The following is a 23,975-nucleotide window of genomic DNA, read 5'->3' as shown; positions in this document are numbered from 1 at the left end:
TTTTTTATGCACCCCAAATTAAGTCTAAGTAGCAGAATACCTGTGTATTCAGATCCAGGAAATGCCCAATGGAACAAAATCCTTGCATCCAGCCACCAAATGTCCTTGGAAACTGCTTAGCCTTGTCACCTTATGCTTGCACATCAATACCGGGAGACTTGTTACCAGTGTCTTTATCAGGTTGTACGAGACAAAGTGGGTAAACAAATTTGTATCTCTATATTAAGCTTTTAAGTTAATTTAACCTTCCTCCTTCCAAAGTCTCCTGTTCATCTCCTCAGTTTTACACACAGGTAACTGCAGATCTTTTTACTTGCACCATCTCAACATATTATTTCTACCAGATATAGAGTCTGATCATTATTTGTTATCCGGTCTACAATAATAGTGTCATTCGCAAATAGACATGTGCAGAATAAAAAAAAAAATTGCTTTGTTTAGTTTTGGGTGGATTCGCTAAGTTAAAAATGTTGTTTTGTTATGTTAGAATAATTTGTTTTTTAATTTGTTTTGTTTTCATCTTGTTTTTCTGTTTCAAATTTTTCAGCCATATTCAAATCCAATTTGATTCAAATTCAATTTAAATCTACATCGATTTGAATTGAATATTCAAAAATGAGTTAGGTACTACTTGTTCAAAGACTGATAAATATTTGTGATTTTATTAGATAAAAATAAACTTTCACAACATGAAAGCCTCCTTTATGGGCCCAGCAGAATATGTAACATGAAAATCTAGGTAAGTTATCATCATTATAATATATAAAAATTGTTGAACTACAAGAGTATCAACATGTGCTGGAACCTAAACACCTTGATGCTATTCATGAAATACCACTCATTTCTTCTATTGGAAGCTATGGTGGCAACTTTATGAATTGTATAAAAATGTCATTACTATTACTAACAAGAAACTCCCCTGATCGAAGATAAAATATTTTTTTACATACTTGGGCCAGTTCATACCACAAAAATTTCCTTCAGATCCACTCTGGATGTGTTTCTGCTTGTGTATTTTTACCACTTTTTTGATTAATTTCAGTGCGCTTTTGATGTGTTTCTGGATGCATTTCAGATACTTTTTGTCTTCTTTTTTCCATTTATTTTTTTCTCTTTATTGGGGCTTGGTGCTTTTTGATTGCTTTTAAGTGTGTTCCAGTACAGTTCTGTGCAGGAAAAAAGCAGCATGTTGTACTTTATTTGGAACAGAAATCCACTGGAATGCATAGCACTGGTGTGAACTATGCCATTGAGACCTGTATAACCTTCTTTCTATGGTTTTTTGAAGCATAAAAAAGCACTGTACTGCATGTGGCGTGAACTAGTCCTAGGACACACATGCATAACAATTAAGTTGAGTATAGTCATTGCAAACATGTTATGCTTGCACTTGTGCACACCATCCACTGCTGCCACAATAGGGTTTGGGGGAAACAAGGAGCAATAAAATGAGTATACTATACATATACAATGCCATTTAATGAGTTAAACACTGGTAATGGTAATGGATTGGATATGTACTATACAATAGATTCCTAATTTATATTTGGTAGGATTCTCATCGTCAAGTATTGTAATTAGGGTTGAGCGGACACCTAGATGTCCGTGTTCGACGGGTTCGGCCGAACTTTAAAAAAAAGTCCGGGTCCGTGTCCCGGACTTTTACCGAACTTTTCCCGGACACCGAACCCCAGTGAAGTCAATGGGGACCCGAACTTTAAGGCACTAAAATGGCTCTAAAACACCAAAGGAAAGGGCTAGAGTGCTGCAAATGGCAGCAAAACGTAATTAAGAGCATGGCAAGTGCTCTGCAAACAAATGTGGATAGGGAAATAACTTAAAACAACAAAAAAAAAACAGAAAAATAAAACAATGTTCTTCTTCATCTCTGAAGGAGGAGGCCCATATGGAGTAGGAGGGAGGTTGAGGTGGTGGTGGATGTGGCGGTGACATAGGCATGCGCACAGGGTGTGCCGGGTGTGCCTGGGCACACCCTAATCACCTAGGGCACATAGCATTGCCAGTGAGGAGATGGGAAAGATCTCCCTCGGACCTGCTCTGCTCTATTTCTCTTTGCCTACAGGTACATGGCCCCGATACATTACTCTCCCTGCTGGCAAACACATGCATGTGTATTTCAACTTTGGGGTGCACACCTTAATGCAATAGGCTGCGCACACCTATGGGCGGTGTAGGTGGAAGCGGCGGTGGAGGAGGACCAGGGCCGGATTAAGAGCATCATGGGCTTGGTGCTGAGGATTTTGAAGGGCCTTAAGGGCCGTGCCTTGCCATGCACCCAGAGGAGGAAGGGTGCAGCCATGCATGCCTAATTCAACATGGGATGCTGTCTCTGAAGCCCATAAACACATCCATGCATCGGCAACTGTCCCTCCTTGTCCGGCCTTCGCGCTGTGTGGGGAGGTTCTGAGGGTGTTGCCTGGGGAAGCGAGCATAGAAGCCAGACTTCTGTGTTTACAAGTGACAGAAGAGCGGTAACAGTGAATATGGCCAACCCGGGGCCTATATAAAAGGTAGGGGCCTGGAGCTGCAGCTCCAATAGCCCCTACGTTAATCTGGCCCTGAGGAGGAGGACGAGGTAGCCAACACTGCTTCTTTTCACAAATTTTAAATGAGGGTACACCCCAAAAGAGTGAGAAAGAGCAAAAATGGAACAATGGGTGGGTAAGGTCGGTATCCATTGCTATTCTGCATAAGGTACGGAAAAGTCCCGTGGGATCCATGACTGGTTCATTTTAATGAACGTGAGCTTGTCCACATTGTCTCTGGACAGGCGTCTGCGCTTGTCTGTTATAACGCCCCCAGCCGTGCTAAATACCCGTTCAGATAATACACTGGCTGCAGGGCACGCCAGCACCTCCAAGGCGTAAAGGGCAAGCTCAGGCCATGTGCCCAATTTGGAGACCCAGAAGTTGAAGGGGGCAGACCCCTCATTCACTACATGTAGGCGTGTGCACACATACTGCTCCACCATGTTGGTAAAATGCTGCCTCCTGCTAAGACGTTCCATCTGAGCTGCTGGTGCTGCTGTTTGTTGTGGCGTGCTGACAAAGCTTTTCCACATTTCGGCCATGCTAACCCTGCCTTCTGAGGTGCTGGCAGTGCCCTGGTTGCGTTGGCGACCTCCTCCTCCTCCTCCTCTGCCTTGTGCTTCCACTGCGGCCCCGCTGTCAGATGGGAATGCCAGCAGCATGGCGTCTACCAGCGTGCGCTTGTACTCACGCATCTTGCGATCGCGCTCCAGTGAGTGAATTAAGGACGGTACGTTGTCCTTGTAACGGGGATCCAGCAGCGTGGCCACCCAGTAATCAGCACAAGTTAGAATGTGGGCAACTCGGCGGTCGTTGTGGAGACACTGCAGCATGTAATCGCTCGTGTGTGCCAGGCTGCCCAGAGGCAACGAAAGGCTGTCCTCTGTGGGAGGTGTATCGTCCGTGTCCTCTGTATCCCCCCAGCCACGCACCAGTGATGGCCATGAGCTGGCCTGGGTGCCACCCTGCTGTGAACATGGTTCCATCTCCGCCTCCAGCTCCTCCTCCTCCTCATCCTCCTCATCCTCCTCATCCTCCAGAACTGTGCCCCTGCTGGACAATTGTGTCCCTGGCGTTTGTGTGTGCAGGAACCCACCCTCGGAGCCCCTTGCGAATGACTGCCCTGAAAGCCTTGGAAATGTTACCTCTTCATCCTCCTCCTCCTCCTCATCCTGTGCCACATCCTCTTCCATCATCGCCCAAATTGTTTTTTCAAGGAGGCATAGAAGTGGGATAGTTAAGCTGAGAACGGCGTCATTGCCACTGGCCATGTTGGTGGAGTACTCAAAACAGCGCAACAAGGCACACAGGTCTCGCATGGAGGCCCAGTTATTGGTGGTGAAGTGGTGCTGTTCCGCAGAGCGACTCACGCGTGCGTGCTGCAGCTGAAACTCCACTATGGCCTGCTGCTGTTCGCACAGTCTTTCCAGCATGTGCAAGGTGGAGTTCCACCTTGTGGGCACGTCACATATGAGGCGGTGAGCGGGAAGGCCGAAGTTACGCTGCAGCGCTGCCAGGCGAGCAGCAGCAGGGTGAGAACGCCGAAAGTGCGCACAAACGGCCCGCACTTTCTGCAGCAGCTCTGACATATCGGGGTAGTTTTTAAGGAACCTCTGCACCACCAAATTCAGCACATGCGCCAGGCAAGGTATGTGCGTCAAACCGGCTAGGCCCAGAGCTGCTATGAGATTTCGCCCGTTATCGCACACCACCAGGCCGGGCTTGAGGCTCGCTGGCAGCAACCACTCATTTGTCTGCTGTTCCATGCTCCTCCACAACTCCTGCGCGGTGTGTGGTTTGTCCCCCAAACAAGCAAGTTGTAAAACTGCCTGCTGTCGTTTATCCCTGGCCGTGCTGAAGTTGGTGGTGAAGGTGTTACGCTGTCCGGATGAGGAGGCGGTAGAGGATGAGGAAGTGGAGTAGGAGGAGTTAGGAACAGGAGGCAAACTGAAGCGCCCTGCAATCCTCGGTGGTGGAAGGACATGCGCCAAATTGCTATCCGCCTCAGGCCCATCCGCCACTGCATTTACCCAGTGTGCCGTTAGGGAGATATAACGCCCCTGACCGTGCTTACTGGTCCACGTATCGGTAGTTAGGTGGACCTTGGCACAGATGGCGTTGCGCAGTGCACACCTGATTTTTTCCCCCACTTGGTTGTGCAGGGAAGGGATGGCTTGCCTGGAAAAGTAGTGGTGGCTGGGCACGACGTACTGTGGGACAGCCACCGACATAAGGTTTTTAAAACTGTGCGTCTCCACCAGACAGAATGACAGCATTTCAAAGGCCAATAATTTTGAAATGCTGGCATTCAGGGCCAGGGATCGCGGGTGGGTAGGGGGGTACTTCCTCTTCAAGTGTTTGGGAGATGGAAAGCTGAACGCTTCCACGGGACATTGTGGAGATGGTTGTTGGTGACCCAGGTGGTGGTGTTGCTGACAGATCGTCTGTTTGCGGGGTGGCAGGTGCCGGTATCACTACAGATGTGGCTGGAGCGGCCGAGACTGCAGCAGAAGAGGAAGCAGGATGAGCCAGAGACGTTTCTTGGTTTTGAAGGTGTGTACTCCACTGCAGCTCGTGCTTTGCACTTAGATGCCTGATCATGCAGGTTGTGCTCAGGTTGAGAAGGTTTATGCCTCGCTTCAAGCTCTGATTGCACAGGGTGCAAACCACTCGTGTCCTGTCATCAGCACATTTTCTAAAGAACTTCCACGCTAGAGAACTCCTTTGAGCTGACTTTGGTGCGCTCGTTCCCTTGCTGCGTTGGGCAGTAGCGGGCGTAGTGTCTAGGGCACGGCCGCTCCGCTTCTGCACCCTGCTCCCTCTTCTGCTGTGCTGGTGGCTCTGTGCGACCACCGCCTCTTCCTCCAAACTACTCAGGTCACCTGCATGACGTTCATTCCATGTGGGGTCGAAGACCTCATCGTCCTCCACATCATCTTTCACCCAGTCTTCACCCCTGCCCTCCTTGTCGGTCTCCACAATGCTGAACGCCGGAGCAGTTGGCACCTGCGTTTCATCATCATCGGAGACGTGCTGCGATGATCCTTGCATGTACTCATCTTGAGAAATAAGTGGTTGGGCATCGCTGCACTCAATCTCTTCCACTTCTGGGGCAGGGCTAGGTGGATGGCCCTGGGAAACCCTGCTGACAGAGTCATCAAAAAGAAGAAGAGACTGCTGTATGGCTTGGGGCTCAGACTGCTTGCCTGATTTGCAAGGGGGTGAGGTGAAAGACGGTTGGACATCGGCTGCAGGTGCCAACTGTGACCTTTCTGCAGTAGACTGGGTGGGAGACAATGTGAAGGAACTGGAGGCACTGTCAGCAGCAAACCAATCTACTATCGCCTCCACTTGTTCTGGCCTCATCACTTCTAGGGGCGTATGATGCCCTACCAAATACTGATGCAGGTTCTGTCGCCTACTCACACTTGAGGAAGGTGTTTCACTTGTGCGTGTTGCTGGCACAGATCGACCACGTCCTCTCCTTGCAACAGGAGCTCTACCAGCAGCACCACGACCCAGGCCACAGCCCTTATTTGACGGTCTCCTCATATTTCTGTAATTTAAGATCTTGCCCTAGAAAGGTTTTTATTGAATAGCGGAATAGGAAATATGATCCAAAAAAGTGTATGTATCTCGCACGTACAAAACCACACTAGGCCCCAATTACTATTGTTTCTACCCCTAAAAGGATGGATGAGGAGTAGGAGGAGTATGGAACAGACAGCACCCTCAAATCTTCAGAAGTATGAGATGAACCTCAAAAACTTGGAAAGGTGGATCTCACACGTACCGACACAGACTATCCCGCAATTCAATTGATCCTCAAAGGTTTTTATTGAATAGCGGAATAGGAAATATGATCAAAAAAAGTGTATGTATCTCGCACGTACACCACCACACTAGGCCCCAATTACTATTGTTTGTACCCCTAAAAGGATGGTTGAGCAGTAGGAGGAGGAGTATGGAACAGGCAGCACCCTCAAATCTTCAGAAGTATGAGATGAACCCCAAAAACTTGGAAAGGTGGATCTCACACGTACCGACACAGACTATCACGCAATTTAATTGATCCCCAAATGTTTTAATTGAATAGCGGAATAGAAAATATGATCAAAAATCAAAAAGAAAGTGTATGTATATCACACGTACACCACCACACTAGGCCCCAATTACTATTGTTTGTACCCCTAAAAGGATGGTTGAGCAGTAGGAGGAGGAGTATGGAACAGGCAGCACCCTCAAATCTTCAGAAGTATGAGATGAACCCCAAAAACTTGGAAAGGTGGATCTCACACGTACCGACACAGACTATCACGCAATTTAATTGATCCCCAAAGGTTTTAATTGAATAGCGGAATAGAAAATATGATCAAAAAGAAAGTGTATGTATCTCACACGTACACCACCACACTAGGCCCCAATTACTATTGTTTGTACCCCTAAAAGGATGGTTGAGCAGTAGGAGGAGGAGTATGGAACAGGCAGCACCCTCAAATCTTCAGAAGTATGAGATGAACCCCAAAAACTTGGAAAGTTGGATCTCACACGTACCGACACAGACTATCACGCAATTTAATTGATCCCCAAAGGTTTTAATTGAATAGCGGAATAGAAAATATGATCAAAAAGAAAGTGTATGTATCTCACACGTACACCACCACACTAGGCCCCAATTACTATTATTTGTACCCCTAAAAGGATGGTTGAGCAGTAGGAGGAGGAGTATGGAACAGGCAGCACACTCAAATCTTCAGAAGTATGAGATGAACCCCAAAAACTTGGAAAGGTGGATCTCACACATATCGACACAGACTATCACGCAATTTAATTGATCCCCAAAGGTTTTAATTGAATAGCGAAATAGAAAATATGATCAAAAAGAAAGTGTATGTATCTCACACGTACACCACCACACTAGGCCCCAATTACTATTGTTTGTACCCCTAAAAGGATGGTTGAGGAGTAGGAGGAGGAGTATGGAACAGGCAGCACCCTCAAATCTTCAGAAGTATGAGATGAACCCCAAAAACTTGGAAAGGTGGATCTCACACGTACCGACACAGACTATCACGCAATTTAATTGATCCCCAAAGGTTTTAATTGAATAGCGGAATAGAAAATATGATCAAAAAGAAAGTGTATGTATCTCACACGTACACCACCACACTAGGCCCCAATTACTATTGTTTGTACCCCTAAAAGGATGGTTGAGCAGTAGGAGGAGGAGTATGGAACAGGCAGCACCCTCAAATCTTCAGAAGTATGAGATGAACCCCAAAAACTTGGAAAGGTGGATCTCACACGTACCGACACAGACTATCATGCAATTTAATTGATCACCAAAGGTTTTAATTGAATAGCGGAATAGAAAATATGATCAAAAAGAAAGTGTATGTATCTCACACGTACACCACCACACTAGGCCCCAATTACTATTGTTTGTACCCCTAAAAGGATGGTTGAGGAGTAGGAGGAGGAGTATGGAACAGGCAGCACCCTCAAATCTTCAGAAGTATGAGATGAACCCCAAAAACTTGGAAAGGTGGATCTCACATGTACCGACACAGACTATCATGCAATTTAATTGATCCCCAAAGGTTTTAATTGAATAGCGGAATAGAAAATATGATCAAAAAGAAAGTGTATGTATCTCACACGTACACCACCACACTAGGCCCCAATTACTATTGTTTGTACCCCTAAAAGGATGGTTGAGCAGTAGGAGGAGGAGTATGGAACAGGCAGCACCCTCAAATCTTCAGAAGTATGAGATGAACCCCAAAAACTTGGAAAGGTGGATCTCACACGTACCGACACAGACTATCACGCAATTTAATTGATCCCCAAAGGATTTAATTGAATAGCGGAATAGAAAATATGATCAAAAAGAAAGTGTATGTATCTCACACGTACACCACCACACTAGGCCCCAATTACTATTGTTTGTACCCCTAAAAGGATGGTTGAGCAGTAGGAGGAGGAGTATGGAACAGGCAGCACCCTCAAATGTTCAGAAGTATGAGATTGTGTTCACTGTACCCCACAAAGATTGTGTTCACTGCACCCCACAAAGATTGTGTTCACTGCACCTCAAAAAGGATTTTGTTCACTGCACCCCACAAAGATTGTGTTCACTGCACCCTAAAAGGATTTTGTTCACTGCACCCCAAAAAGATTGTGTTCACTGTACCCCCCAAAGATTGTGTTCACTGCACCCCACAAAGATTCTGTTCCCTGTACCCCACAAAGATTGTGTTCACTGCACCCCACAAAGGATTTTGTTCACTGCACCCCAAAAAGATTGTGTTCACTGCACCCCAAAAAGGATGTTGTTCACTGCCCCCCAAAAAGATTGTGTTCACTGCACCCCACAAAGATTGTGTTCACTGCACCCCAAAAAGGATTTTGTTCACTGCACCCCAAAAAGGATGTTGTTCACTGCACCCCAAAAAGGATTTTGTTCACTCCACCCCAAAAAGATTGTGTTCACTGCACCCCACAAAGATTGTGTTCACTGCACCCCAAAAAGGATTTTGTTCACTGCACCCCAAAAAGATTGTGTTCACTGCACCCCACAAAGATTGTGTTCACTGCACCCCACAAAGGATTTTGTTCACTGCACCCCAAAAAGATTGTGTTCACTGCACCCCACAAAGATTGTGTTCACTGCACCCCACAAAGGATTTTGTTCACTGCACCCCAAAAAGTTTGTGTTCACTGTACCCCCCAAAGATTGTGTTCACTGCACCCCACAAAGATTCTGTTCACTGTACCCCACAAAGATTGTGTTCACTGCACCCTAAAAGGATTTTGTTCACTGCACCCCAAAAAGGATGTTGTTCACTGCACCCCAAAAAGGATTTTGTTCACTGCACCCCAAAAAGATTGTGTTCACTGCACCCCACAAAGATTGTGTTCACTGCACCCCACAAAGGATTTTGTTCACTGCACCCCAAGAAGATTGTGTTCACTGCACCCCAAAAAGGATTTTGTTCACTGCACCCCAAAAAGGATGTTGTTCACTGCACCCCAAAAAGGATTTTGTTCACTGCACCCCAAAAAGATTGTGTTCACTGCACCCCACAAAGATTGTGTTCACTGCACCCCACAAAGGATTTTGTTCACTGCACCCCAAAAAGATTGTGTTCACTGCACCCCAAAAAGGATTTTGTTCACTGCACCCCAAAAAGGATGTTGTTCACTGCACCCCAAAAAGATTGTGTTCACTGCACCCCACAAAGATTGTGTTCACTGCACCCCACAAAGGATTTTGTTCACTGCACCCCAAAAAGATTGTGTTTACTGCACCCCAAAAAGGATGTTGTTCACTGCACCCCAAAAAGGATTTTGTTCACTGCACCCCAAAAAGATTTTGTTCACTGCACCCCAAAAAGGACGTTGTTCACTGCACCCCAAAAAGATTGTGTTCACTGCAGCCCAAAAAGATTGTGTTCACTGCAGCTCACACACAGAAAAATGGATGTGGATCACTGACACCTGCCTATCTCCTATCCCACACCACACAGCAATATCGATTGTAGTTTGTAGAACACAGTTTCCCTAAAATTCAGCAGCAGCAGCCTCTCCCTAACAGGATTGAGAAGAGATCGTAGATCAGGATTGAGTGCAGAGTCACCCCACCCCCCACACAGCAATATCGATTGTACTTTGTAGAAGACACTGACCCTATAATTCAGCAGACTCTATCCCTAAAATGCCTACAACTCACCCTGCCTAAACACTCCGACCTGTCCCTCAATTCTATCCGGACACAAATGGTTTTTTCCTGCCTGTCTTTCCCTAATCAGCAGCCAGCACGTTGATGTGTGCTCTGTCCCTGATCTAAGCAGCAGAATGAAGACGCTGCGGCTGCCTGGAACTTATAAAGACTTGGTCACATGCTTCAGACGGCCAATCACAGCTACTGAGACATTTGCAGGCATGGCTGGGATGGCTTAAGGCACACCAGTTAAACGATTGTTGATTGGCTGTTGAAAGCCCGCCATGAAAAGAGCGCCAAAGCATGCAAAACCCGGAAATAAAACGACCGAACACGGATTTTTACCCGAACATACAGTAAAGTGTCCGTGTCCGTGTTCGGGTACAAAAAATCCAATTATTCGGTACGAACACGAATAATACAGTCCGTGTTCGCTCAACACTAATTGTAATCTATGAAAATAAAGGTTGCAGTTTTATAAGGTGAGTAGTGTTTTTTTTTTTTTTTTTGATGGTCTAGTTTGATCCTCAAGAGTTTTCTGTACCTATTATGTACGTACACCACTGTTGTTGTTATTCTCAAACTGTGTCTCACCAGCATTGCTTGCAAGTTCTACCTACATTTGCCATAAAAGTTATATTGCTGTACTGTTTTCTATTTGTACTTACAGTAAAGCTGGACATAGATGGTTTGAATCTTGGCTAGTTCAGCAGCGACCAGCTGAGATTTGAACCATATATGGACAAGATGATTGTACCCGAGTTGCTTCATGCATGTCAGATTTTGCATGCTATTATCGCCAGTGGCCATAGCAAGTAACAACAACCACTGTGAGTTCCCCCAGGAAGGGATGGCTTCCTCCGCAGCCCTGCCGGGAGAACACAATAGCTTCTTGGGAGGGATTCCCCCAAAAACACTGACTGTGTTGATGGGGAAATTGAGGTGGTTGCAGAAAAGAAAACCACACCATTGAAACAGAAAGAAATTTAAGGATCCTAGGTTAAAAAAGCCATATATATTGATCTGGACACAAAAGATGCAAACAATTATTAATTCGCCAGAAATATTGACAGTTTGATTTTTGACATGTTAATCTTCTTTGTACAAAGTATTAATAATAAGGTTTATTCAGAGTATGTGAAGTGTTCTAAGTTATAAAAGAAATATCTGATTTTAACATTTTGCTGCCTATGTGTAGCTTACTGTGCAAAAGTTTTAGGCAGGTGTGAAAAAAATAATCTAAAGTAAGAATGCTGTCAACAACATATATTTTACTTGTTTATTTTCTTCAATTTAAAAAATGCAGAGTGAGCGAACAGAAGAAACATCTAATTGAGATCAATATTTGAAAACCCTTTGGCTTCAAAACAGCATCAACTCTTTTAGGTACACTTGCACACAGTTTTTGAAGGAAACCAACAATAGTCAGCAATTGTTTACATTTCAAATTCAAATTCATTTTGATTTCTAATTCCATTTAAATTTGATTTGAATTCTATTTGAATTCAAATTCAGATGAAATTTTGTTTCAATATAATTTATTTTAGATTTTTTTTTTTAATTCATTCCTATTGTGATTCAGAAATTTGGATACATCCGAATATCAAAAAATTTGTCTGAATTTTGATTTGGAATAAAACAAACTGCACATGTCTATCCGCAATTTTAATGACAATTGTCCTCTTAATAAGCATCATGATCAGAGGTAAATAATAGTGAGCTTAACACACATTGCTATAGAGTACCTGTACTTAAAAATAACACAGAAGAAGATGGTTTACCAATTGTAACTACCTGCTGTCTATTTATGAAAAACAAATCCAAAATCCAATTACAGATTGAGGACCTCTGACTAAAAAAAACAAGCTTAAAAAAAAGCTTATTTGGAGAAATTATTAGTATTATACAGGATTTATATAGCACCAACAGTTTGTGCAGCACTTTACCAGCACTAAAAGCAGAGCTGAAGTAAAAACAGGCAAACTAACATGATTATTTTCCCCTTAACCACTTAAGGATTATTTCTGACACTTGTTGTTTGCAAGTTAAAATCTGTTTTTTTACTCGAAAATTATTTGGAACACCCAAACATTATTTATATATGTATATTTTTTTAGCAGGGACCCTAGAGAATAAAATGGAGATCGTTGCAATACTTTATGTCCCACCGTATTTGCACGACAGTCTTACAAACAAAATCTTTGCCGAAGGATTGTGATAGAGGGAGGAAATCCAAGACAGCATATGGTTTCTCAACTCTATATGTCTGCAGGTGGTGAACATATAGTCCCAAGCCGCTCTGTCAAAGGCCTTCTCTGCATCTGTAAACAAGAGAAGGCCTTCAACTCTATCTGAGTACATTTTGTGTACCAAACTCACTGCCTTAATCACATTGTCCCTTGCCTTGCGCCCTGGCCTGAAGCCCACTTGTTCTGGTCCAATAACCTTGAAGAGGAGTGGTCTGCCTTGAAGAGGCAATTTGCCAAGATTTTTGCTAGAAGTTTCAGGTCTAGAGTCAAAAGTAAAAATCGGCCTATAGTTCGAGCACTCTGTAGTGTCTTCATTGGGTTTCAGGAGAACCATGATATACGCCAAGGCAAATGAGTCTGGGATGTCCTGCTGTTTACAAAGTGAATTCAAGGTTTTTAGGAGAGGAGTTTTAAGTAATTGTGTGAAGATCTTGTAATATTGGCCTGTGAATCCATTTGGGTCTGGACTCTTGACTGGTTTGAGTAATTTAATGGCTTCTGTCAGTTCCTCTTCCTCCTCTATTCTCTTTAATATGTCATTCTAAATCTTCGATTATAGTGGGATGTAAAATTGGGATTTTACTCTGGCAAAGGTAAACTTTTAAAATTGACTCTCTATTACCTTGTAATGTAGCAGGTTTGTGTTGTGGGGGGAGGTTGTATAGGCTAGAATAGTAGTTCTGAAACTGGGCTGCAATGTGTTCTGTTGAGCATTCTAGTTTATCTGACTTATTTCTGATCCCGTGTATATTGGACTCTAATTAGGTATCTTTTAAGGCTCTCGCTAAAAATTTGCCTGTTTTTATCCCCGTATTCGTAATAGACACCTTTATGTAAGAACAGTCTATGTTTGGCTTTTAAGTCTAGTATTTGTTGAAGGGATTTGCAATTTTCCAGAAGTTCTGTGTTTGTTTTAACGGCTAGAGATCGTTTGTGTTGCATTTCTAGGTTTGCAATATTGTCTATTATTCTTGTGATTTCTGATTCTCTCTCATGCTTTTTTCTTACTCCCCATTTTAGGAATTTGTCTCCTAAAGTGCATTTATGGGCTTCCAATATCGTTATTGGCGTTAGTTCTTCATTCTTAGTTAGTCGTGAAAAAGTGTGCAATCTTTCCAGCAATATACTGGTGTATTTCCAGATCCATGAGTAAGGTGGGGTTCAGGCGCCAGTTAAACGCTTTCTGTGTTTGGGGTTGGGATGAAATTGGGAGCATGGAAATGGAAGAGTAGTCTGAAATTGTTTGATTCCCTTTATTTGCTTCTTTAAGGCCTATCAGATCTCTTTTGAGTCATGAATATTTAATCAATGCGGGAGTATTTGGTATGTATCTTAGAGTAATATGTATAATCCCTGTTTCTGGATGAAATGTTCTCCATACATCCACTAATGTTAGGGAGCACAGTAGCTCCTTGAGACTTTTAAGCATGTTATATTTGATGCTCGAGTGTCCATTGGAGGTGTCTATCGGTGGGCACAGAGGCGCGTTGAAGTCGCCGCCAAGGATGATAGAACCTGAGGCGAACCATTTCAGCTCAACTATAATATGTTTGCAAAAAGTAATTTGCGATGAGTTTGGGAAGTACATGTTAGCGAGAATAATTGGCCGACCAGCCTGTGTTCCTTTAGGGAAAAGATATTTACCCTCTGGATTGGTCAATTGTTGTTGAAGAATGAATGGTGCCTCCTCACTCACCAGAATAGACACCCCCCTGGTATGATTAGTAGAGTGAAAGGCTTTGGTTAAAAACTTGTTTGTCAGGTTAGGAATATGTTGTGTACGAAAGTGAGTTTCCTGAAGTAAAACTAGCTGTCCTGCTTTAAGCTCACACAGTAGTCAGATTCTCTTTTCAGGGATGTTTAGGCCTCTGCGGTTAAAGGAAACCACAGTGGGGCTTCTCCCAATTGCAGGAAATGTCATTGCCAGTAAGTGTTGTGGTTAGTGTAGTGTGGAAAATGTCTTCTGCACTTACAGTCAGGAGACTAATACGACAATGATCCTTCAGTTAGCTGAATTATCTGGTTTTCTGTTTGATCTTTTCTTGGTACTGAGTTTTGGAGAGGTCCAGATGTTTCAGTGAGATAGGGGTGACAAAGGGATGGGGTGGAGAGAGACAGGTATGGGAGTTTGACTACTAGTAAGGAAAGAAAAACAGAAAATTGTTATATTTCTTCAATTTCAAAATATGGCTTATATGCAGGCTCTATGTACAGTAAATAGAGTTAGTTATTAAGATTTGTTAAACAATGCCTATCAATGGTGCACACCGTAGGCTATAGAAAATGTAGTTTGAGAGAACTAATAAACATTCAGGAGTAACCGAGTAAAACCACTACCTGTGGGTGCGTGGGAGGAACAGTTAAAGCAACCCACAGAGTGTTAACTAGTGAATTTGTAAAAGATAGAACAAAAAGAAAATAGAGGTCTGGACCCATGACTTTTCTATTGAAAGCTAAATTAAACAATGAATAAAGATGGATCTCCCTTTTTGTAGCAAGGAGAGGGGCAGGGCCAGTAGATAATAATAACTGAGGCACAATGAAATTGTAGATTGTTTGATTCTGGTGTTTATGAGAAACAATGAGAAACATCTTAAGCATATTAAAGAGAATAATTCTACATTGGTTATATAGAGAATGTAAAAGACCATTGGGCAGGCAGTCTTTCAGCTCGTGGAGTAGGGTACTGTGAGAGGGAGAACCATAGAATGAATTGGGTTGTATCATGGATAGGTTGTCTGACATATGTTGAGGATATTCCTGACCCAGTGGCTATAGTGATTTTGGTCATGTATGACTGTGGAGAAAGGTTATAGCCAATGAGCGAAGACAATCACGTGGGTCCCAATGTGGAAGGTCTCTAGGGTTAGTTCCATAAGTGTGTCCATGGTATTGGGACCTTCCCTGGAGTCTCACGAAGATTGACTATGGGAGACACAGGTGAAGAAAATGTCCAGAACAATATTTCTAGCCCTTAATTGCGGGTGAATCTATAGTCCCAGATAGTCTTGACCGAGTACTTTGATGCAAATATCAGGTCAAAAATGTTCCAAGTGTAAAGTAGTAGTTTTACGACTTTAGCCAGTCAGAATATGTCCTTGGGTCCTGGAAGACTCAGATTTGAATATGAGGCATCCTGGTGTTCCAGACTGGTATTTATGTGTCTTAGATTTTTTGTTGGGCTGCTTAGATGGTGAGATAAGAGGTGAAGGTGGAGGGCTGTTTAGTGGTTCTGAGTTTCGAAATTCCATATACCACTCCGGTATGTCAACAAGAGGAAACTGAATGGCTTTACAGAAATGTGTCAAGTCTGCTGGAGTGCAAAGCTGATGTGTTTTGCCATTGTGAGTGATGCTGAAAGCGAAGGGGGATTTCCATCTGTAAGAGTGGCCTTTGTTTTAAATGGCTTCCAGCAGGGGGCGCAAATCCCTTCTGTTTTTAACCATGAGGGGGCAAAGGTCTTTGTAAAGGATAATAATGTCATCATTGAATAAAATTTGGTCATTTATTCTAGCTTTAGCTAAAATGTCTTCTTTCAAGGGAAAATTTTGCAGACAGCATATAATGTCTCTTGGAGGTTCTGTGTCAGGTCCTTTTGGTCTAAGAGCTCTATGAGCTCTGACAAACTCAATGGAAGTGTCTTCTGGTCTTTCTAACAAGCTGTTGAAGATTTTGTCTGGGTAGACTGATTCCCAGATTCCTCTCACCCTGATGTTATTATGTCTGCCACGATTATCTAGGTCCTCAATTTGTCTGTTTGTTTCAATTAAGTGGGCATTGTGAGAATCCGTTGTTTATTCAAGGTGCTGTATGTTTCTATTTGTTTATATTTTCCCGCTCTCTCTGCTGTGGCTAGTTTCTCAGTCAGAACTAATCGGTCTGATTTGAGGTCTAAAATAGAAGTAGAGAAAGTTTTTTTTTAAGTCAACAGCGATAGCCGCCATGTCTGAGTATGTGAGTGGATGGTCTAGGGAGGAAGCGTCCCTTACCATATCTTCTGAGGCTGAGAGTGACTCTTTGCTGTAGTCTACCTCGTGACTTATCTGTGCAATCTTGACGGCCAGAGTGCCTGGTCGCTTCACAGCCTGAGCTTTGAAAAGAGAGATGATATTTCTGTGTGTTGAGGTTTCCGGAGGATGGTGCTGGGGATTCTGTGTAGAATGGCGAAGAATTCTGCCCATCTCGGTGCCACCGGGAGATCTTGTGTTTGAGAAAGGCTGCTGGATTCACGGAGCTCCTCTAATGTGCTGCCATCTGCCGAGCCATCCAAGCCATGCCCCCATTAATGTGGCCTTTTAATAAACTCTCCAGCATCTTCCCAAATATAGAAGTTAAACTTACAGGTCTATGGTTACTTGGTAAAGACTTTGATCCCTTTTTAAATATAGGCACCACACTGGCCTTATGCCAATCCAGTGATACTATTCCTGTCCCTAAAAATTTGAAACAGTTGCTTGGAAATGCCAGAGTTCTTTTAGAATTTGTGGGAGTATGCCATTTGGTCCAGGTGCTTTATTCGCCTTTATTCAGTCTAAATACTTTTTTCTTATTATTATCTTTTCTTATTTATTATAGCTTTTTTAACATTGGCGGCGAGCCACGTAGGTTTTATTTTTAGCCTTTTAAAGTTGTTGCCTATGGGAATATATTTTGCAATATATTCACATACAGTAGTTTTGAAGAATTTCCATTTTTGTTCTGTGTACTTTAATGCCAATATTACCTCTCAGTCTAAGTCTTGGAGAGCAGCCCTCATCCTTGGAAAATCTGCTCTCTTAAAGTTAAGTGTTTTATTTTTCCAGTATGTGCTCATTTAAAGCTAACATTAAATGAAATCATGGTCACTGCTACCCTCCTACAAGTATTTCACCCCCCACATGTATCTTCAAGCCTGACCCTGTTCCCCCTCCTCCTCCTACCTTCTCATTATTGTACTCTTTTCCTGCTTGCTGCTGTCTCTGCCTCACAGAGATGGAGGTAGTAGGTAAGGGATCCTGCTTGCCCTGGGATGCAGGAAACCCTCCCTTTCTTCCTGCTGCTGAGTCCCAAGTGCCTGGTTTATTACACTAATCACTGTAAAAATATTACAGCCCAGCAGCTAAATATCAACTATAGCTGGTTCTGACACATGAAAAAAGTTAGTCCTAGAAAGGACTGTTTCGTTCACTATTAACAATAATGTTTCAATCTACACCGAAACCCACAGTTACATAGTTTGAACATTGAAAAAAGACTTCTAGTTCAATCAAGTAATGTGCACAGTACATCACAATACAGCACAGTCAACACAGCGGACACAAATAATGCACTGCAATTCAGTGTAATGTAGCACAACACAGCACTGTGGTTAGATCTGTATATAGCACTTTTTTAGCACTATATAAATGCCAGTTTTTACTATCTACCACAAGGCTCAACACACCCTGAGAAAAGGCCTCTTGGAAGCCTGATTTTATAGGGAGGGAGTTGACCCTTATTGACCCTCTTAAAACACAATGCAAAGGTCAGGAAGTGTATCATTGGTATATAGTGGCGACAGTGGTGAATGATTGCATTAGTTTGCCATTTTCCCGATCTGCAAATTTCTTGAGTTTAGGTGGAACTTATGTTGGGCTCCAATCCCAGTCCAATCTCTAGTTAAAGATACACTATAACATAAACATTGTATTTTTGGCTAATGGCATTATGTATAGCAGCTATAAATGAGAAGTATACTAATAGATTATAAGACTTGGGCAACTATGGGATGTAGATGTTTCTGTTGAAGTGTTTCTCCTTCGCAAAATGAAAGTCACTTTATATGATGTAATGTTTCTACACAGCATAGCCTTGATAATAACGTCAGTACACCATGATCCTGGGCTGTAAATCAGATACTATTACCTTATTCAGTAATAAAATTTACATTGTGTTATTAAAAATTTATAATGTGTTATTAAAATAGTTGAAGGTTTGTTTCTGATTTGCAGCATACAGTCATAATAAAGCACTCAGAGTTGATAAACGGCTGTTTTATTTTCAGTTTAGGAAGTAGTGGCATTTTCTGAAAGATGTAATGACCTTCATGCAACTTTTGCCTTGTAACAGTCAATTACAAAGCAGTAGTTTAAGCCTTTCTATTTAAAAATGACTAAACTAGTTACCTAATATATTGTATGTACTGTGTAAACTATATATATATATATATATATATATATATATATATATATATATATATATATATATATATATATATAATCTCCTCCACCTTCTCCTTATTACAAGAACATCATGCTAATCCCAAGAAATGTACAATAAAGTACTGTCAAAGATTGGTCCAGTAGTGTTATGCATTTTGCGAAACAAAGTTCACATCTACAGACACATAAGACAGTTATAAAGTCTTTTCATGCTGTATACAATAATCTTCACTATTATTCCAATATTTAAAGAAGTCATATTCAAATAGATAAACATAAATCTTTCTGAGAATCCTCAAGCCTGGATTTTTGAATACTCAAGACTGGAGACATCCGCACCCCATCTAGATCTTCCCCGCCATCAACAACTGTGAGGCATTATGCTACTGCATGTATCTACTGCTGGAAGCTTTCACCCGCATCATATCAGCTGTGGTAAAAAAAACAGCCATTTGGGAACCAAGTGACTGAGAAAACACACAAGTATGCAACACAGAACTCAGTGGGAGCAGCACCTCTGTGAGACAGGTCAGCACCAAAAGGCACATCTTCTTCTTTCCTAATGGGTGAATAGCAACAACTTTCTTTTAGAGTGATACTTATAATCAAATTCCCCCTTTTCCTGAAGGATGCATAGCAGCCATTTCTTTTGAGGACTTCTAATGCCCCCTTTTCCTCCTCCTACTCCTCCTTTTCAGCTAAGCCTGCCATTGAAAGATGGTTGTAGTGCTGGCGTTAAGAAGAAGAGATGTTGCTGCTAACTGTTCTTTACGTCCTAGTTATAATATTGTGCAACTGTGAATGTGTTTCTCTATATTGAGGTGTTATAGCCTCTTTATGAGGCTCATCTGTTGCTTGTGATGGGCCTGATGGGTAGAGCCTGGGTTTCTGTCTGGGTGGGGGGTTTTCTTGTATTAGCTAGTTGTTTTGTGCTCTGTTTTCTTGTATAATGTACTCGCCCTGTGAGGCGACTGAGTTTATGTTTTGTCTTTTCTTGTTTTGAAACAATAAACATAAATTTATAAAAGAAGAAGAGATGTGGTGCTGGAACTGAGAAGGAAGAATGTAGCAAAAATTAAAAATACATTTTTACACAATTTTCAGTCAACAAAAAATGAAGAGGGAGGATTGAACCCTGAAGCCACAGTCAGCCTGCTCTTCTCCAGATCTTTTTCTGGTCAGATACAACAGAAAAGTGGTGTGTCCCGATCAGAGGGTAAGACCACCTGGGACTTTAACTTAAGATCTAGCTGACCAATGAACAGCTAACCAAGTGTACCCGGGAACAAAACCTCACAGCTGCGGGAGCAGTGTGATTGCACGCAAACAGAGGTGTGCCAGAGTCACAGGATCTAAGAAGACACACGGTCTTTTCCAGAGACACTGGAGGTGTGGATGTTGCCCTGCAAGGCAGCCCCCAGGTGCTCTATAGCACACCCATAAGCTGGAAGGACACGGGGTAAACACAGACTATACTGAGAGAGACACACACAGCAACAGGAAATTAAGGGATGCACAGACAGAAACCAAAGGGACCACAGCCAGAGGAACCACAGCCAGAGGAAACACTGGGAACAAACATGTGATAAACCAAAACACAGAATAATGGAATACTCAGATACAGCAAATACCAGAGGAACAGGAGGGTCCTGCTTCATCGTGGAGACACTTTGCTGGAACACAAAACCACAAGTGCAAAGGCATAATAATATCTAGGTTCAAGGTGAAGTAGTAGGAACCTGAGCAGCTCAAACAGGAGTTAAAACCCGGCACCAGATCAACCAAGAAAAAGATTCCCCTGAGGAGTGGGACAGTGGGACTTTAAATGGCAATGACCAGGACTTGAGTAATAGGTGTGTTTAAACTGTTTATTTAACAAGTATGATACAAAATTATAAGACAAGAAAACATGGTAAGATAAACCATAACACTTAAAAACAAGTGGCCATAGGTTACATCTCAGAAGCTAGGAGTGGCTGAGATGTCCAAAGGAGACCAGACGCGTTTCGGTCAATCGGCTTTTTCAGTGGTCTGAAAGAAACAGATCTCAGACAAATAAAGACATCCTAGGTTAGACGAAAGAGGGGGAGGCCACAGAAATTGTTAAAAGCAAACAGGTGAAGACCTGTATTTCCAAGAGACTACTATGCTCGCACTCCTTTGACTGTGTACTCTGTCAGGTGGTTGAATATATGTTATTGTTCCATATCAGACTAAGGAGCCAGAACTTAATATTAATTAAGGAGGCAGGGTGAGAATGATTATAGCAGCAGAGGTGGCCGCACCTATCCAAGAAATTCCCTCAAGGATCCCAAAGATCAGTCAGCAACAGGGGACGTAATCTTGCATATCTCCGTTAGTGGATTCCCAAAAGGAATAAGCTGTGTGCAGAAATTGGAAAGTAAGGGGTCCCTGTAAGAAGACTCCCTGGGTGTCGGAGGGGAAGTAAATAATGGCACCAGATCAATGTACATGGAACCATGACAGCAAGGCTCTGAGGAGTTGGATTCTTGTTCACCTTGCCAATGGTAAATGGTGCATGAGGTAGTGTAATGTCCACAAAACCATTTCTCTTTTTAATCCCCCCAGGTGCAGGACAACCACTTGCATGCAAGTGCTGATGATTTTCCCTTGTATCAGTCTTTTTATTTGGTCACCTGATATTACCTTTGTCTCCTCCTCCTCAAAGGCTCATAGCAGGCATTTCTTGGACTGATAAGGCCCCAAATGTTGTGGTCTCTGCTACATAAAAGTGGAAGATACCCAGCTTCTCTCTTTGAACCAGAAGGTCCAGTGCTAGCACCATCATTTTGCATTGAAAGCCATCTCTATCTGCATGTGGTGTACCATGAGGCAGCAGGAGGCAAGGGAAAAATGAGGAGGAGTGTTGGGATTCTGGTGTTTAGGAGGAGGCGTATTGGGGTGCTGGCAGTGAAGAGGAAGAATTTATTGGGTGATGTTTAACCCTTCCCTCATACAAGGGAAAAAAAAATATGTGGCGGTACCACTGCCTCCATGCAAGGGTGGATCCAAAATTACCCATTCTGAGGAGGAATGTGTGAGGAAACTATTTGCCCAGTTTTGGGATGGTGTCTGAATCCAAGCATAATGGTGACTTTGGTTTGACACTTTATGCTGATACAGCTAAGCTGTGTGCTGTGTTCAGCGCATGACCACATACAGCTGCGTGCACCAAAACACTTTCTTCCCCCCTTTTTGCCATAGCTGCCATTACATTGAGTAAATATGATGTTTGGATCCAACGCCCTGAAGGCATAAATGCAGGGGGGAAACCTAAGGGCACCACTGGCCAACCTCGCACAGGATGGCCTTGGTTTGACACTTGTTGCTGGCACAGGCAAAGCTGCATATCAACAAGCTACTTTTGAGATACAATTTTGTACACTAAAGCAAAATTTACAGAAATAATGTCGTAAGGTGATTCAAGTGACATGACATAAACATATGCAAATCACGAACAGGTTTTGTGGTAACAATTTCAAAAGAATTGGTTGTACAACATCCAGAAATGTCTGATACAGCAAAACATCAACAGGACAAAGAATGTGGTGACCCTTGAGCAAGTAGACTACAGTAACTTGTGCAGATTTAACCCTTAAGTGGTAGGGGCATAGCATTGACTTTGGGTCCATAGGAGCCAGTCTTTGTGAAACCTAGATCCCCTGAAAACTCAGTATGCATAGGCTTTTTCCATGGAGTACTGGAGATTGACCTGCTTCACCACCTCCATCCCTGTATCAGAAAAAACGAAAGTTGAAAAGGATTAAAAGAGGTGCATGGAAGCCAGCCAGCCCCCAGTCTGAGGGGGTCTGAGGGGGGGGATGGGCTGGCTGGCTTCCATGCACCTCTTTTAATCCTTTTCAATTTTTGTTTTTACAATAATACATTATAAATAACCCTCATTGCAATTAGACTAAAAAACACTTAAAAAATCTCATTTATAAAGGTCAACCCTATTTAAGGGGTTTATATTAATAATCCTAAAGAAAAAAAAACTAAACTATCCCACTAAGAATTAGAGGAAAAAAATAATAATAACAGAATCGGACCATTCTCTAGGGGGCTGTAAGCCTCTATTGTATATATCACACACACACACACACACAGAATCTAGTGAGGTATGCATTCACCGGCCACTTTTTTAGGTACACCTGTTTAAATGCTTGGTAACACAAATTGCAAATAAGCCAATTACATGGCACCAGATCAATGCATTTAGGCATTTATATGTGGTGAAGATGACTTGCTGATGTTTAAACTGTGCATCAGAATGGGAAAGAAAGGTGATTTAAGTGACCTTGAACCTGGTACGGTTGTTAGTGCTAGACGGGCTGGTTTGAGTATTTAAAAAACTTCTGATCTACTGGGATTTTCACACACAACCACCTCTGTGGGTTATGGTCTGAAAAAGAAAAAATATCTAGTGAGCATCAGTTATGTGGACAAGATTGTCTTGTTGATGTCAGAGGTCAGAGGAGAATGCCCATGGGTAAGCTCCAGCGGGTGGAGTGAAACTGGTTGGGGGCAACAAATCAAACGTTGAAGCAGATGGGCTACAGTAGCAGAAGACCACAGCAGGTGCCACTCCTGTAAGATAAGTACAGGAAACTGAGGCTACAATTTGCATAGGCTCACCAAAATTGGTCAATAGAAGATTGGAAAAATGTTGCCTGGTCTGATGAGTCTCAATTTCAGCTGTGACATTCAGATGGTAGGGTCATAATTTGGCGTAAACAACATGAAAGCATGGATCCATCCTGCCTTGTATCAACAGTTCAGGCTGGTGGTGTAATGGTGTGGGGGATTTTTGTTGGCATACTTTGGGCTCGGTAGTACCAATTGAGCATTGTTCAACCATTTGACCTCCAGAAGATTTAACCCCCTTCATGACCAGGCCATTTTTTATGCTAAATCTATTATCTAAAAAATAATTTTTGCTTATGTATTACAAATGGTCACATTTTGTATGCTAAATCTATTATCTAAAAAATAATTTTTGCTTATGTATTACAAATGGACACAGTTTGTATGCTAAATCTATTATCTAAAAAATCATTTTAGCTTATGTATTACATATGGACACATTTTTATTTTTTTTATTTTTTTTTTTTATTTTTTTTTTTCTGCATTTTACATAGCTTTTACATAAAAAAACAGTACATGTCTCATATTATTTTGGACTAAATGGGCCATTTTAACTGACTAGGTGCTAATTTATTCCTCACATCGGCAGCCTTTCTATAGGTGAATGTAA

Source organism: Pelophylax lessonae (genome assembly GCF_965119305.1).
Source record: "Pelophylax lessonae genome assembly, chromosome: 1".
NCBI lineage: Eukaryota > Metazoa > Chordata > Amphibia > Anura > Ranidae > Pelophylax > Pelophylax lessonae.
The sequence above is the reverse complement of the archived record's forward strand: the minus strand, read 5'-3'. Positions refer to the sequence as shown.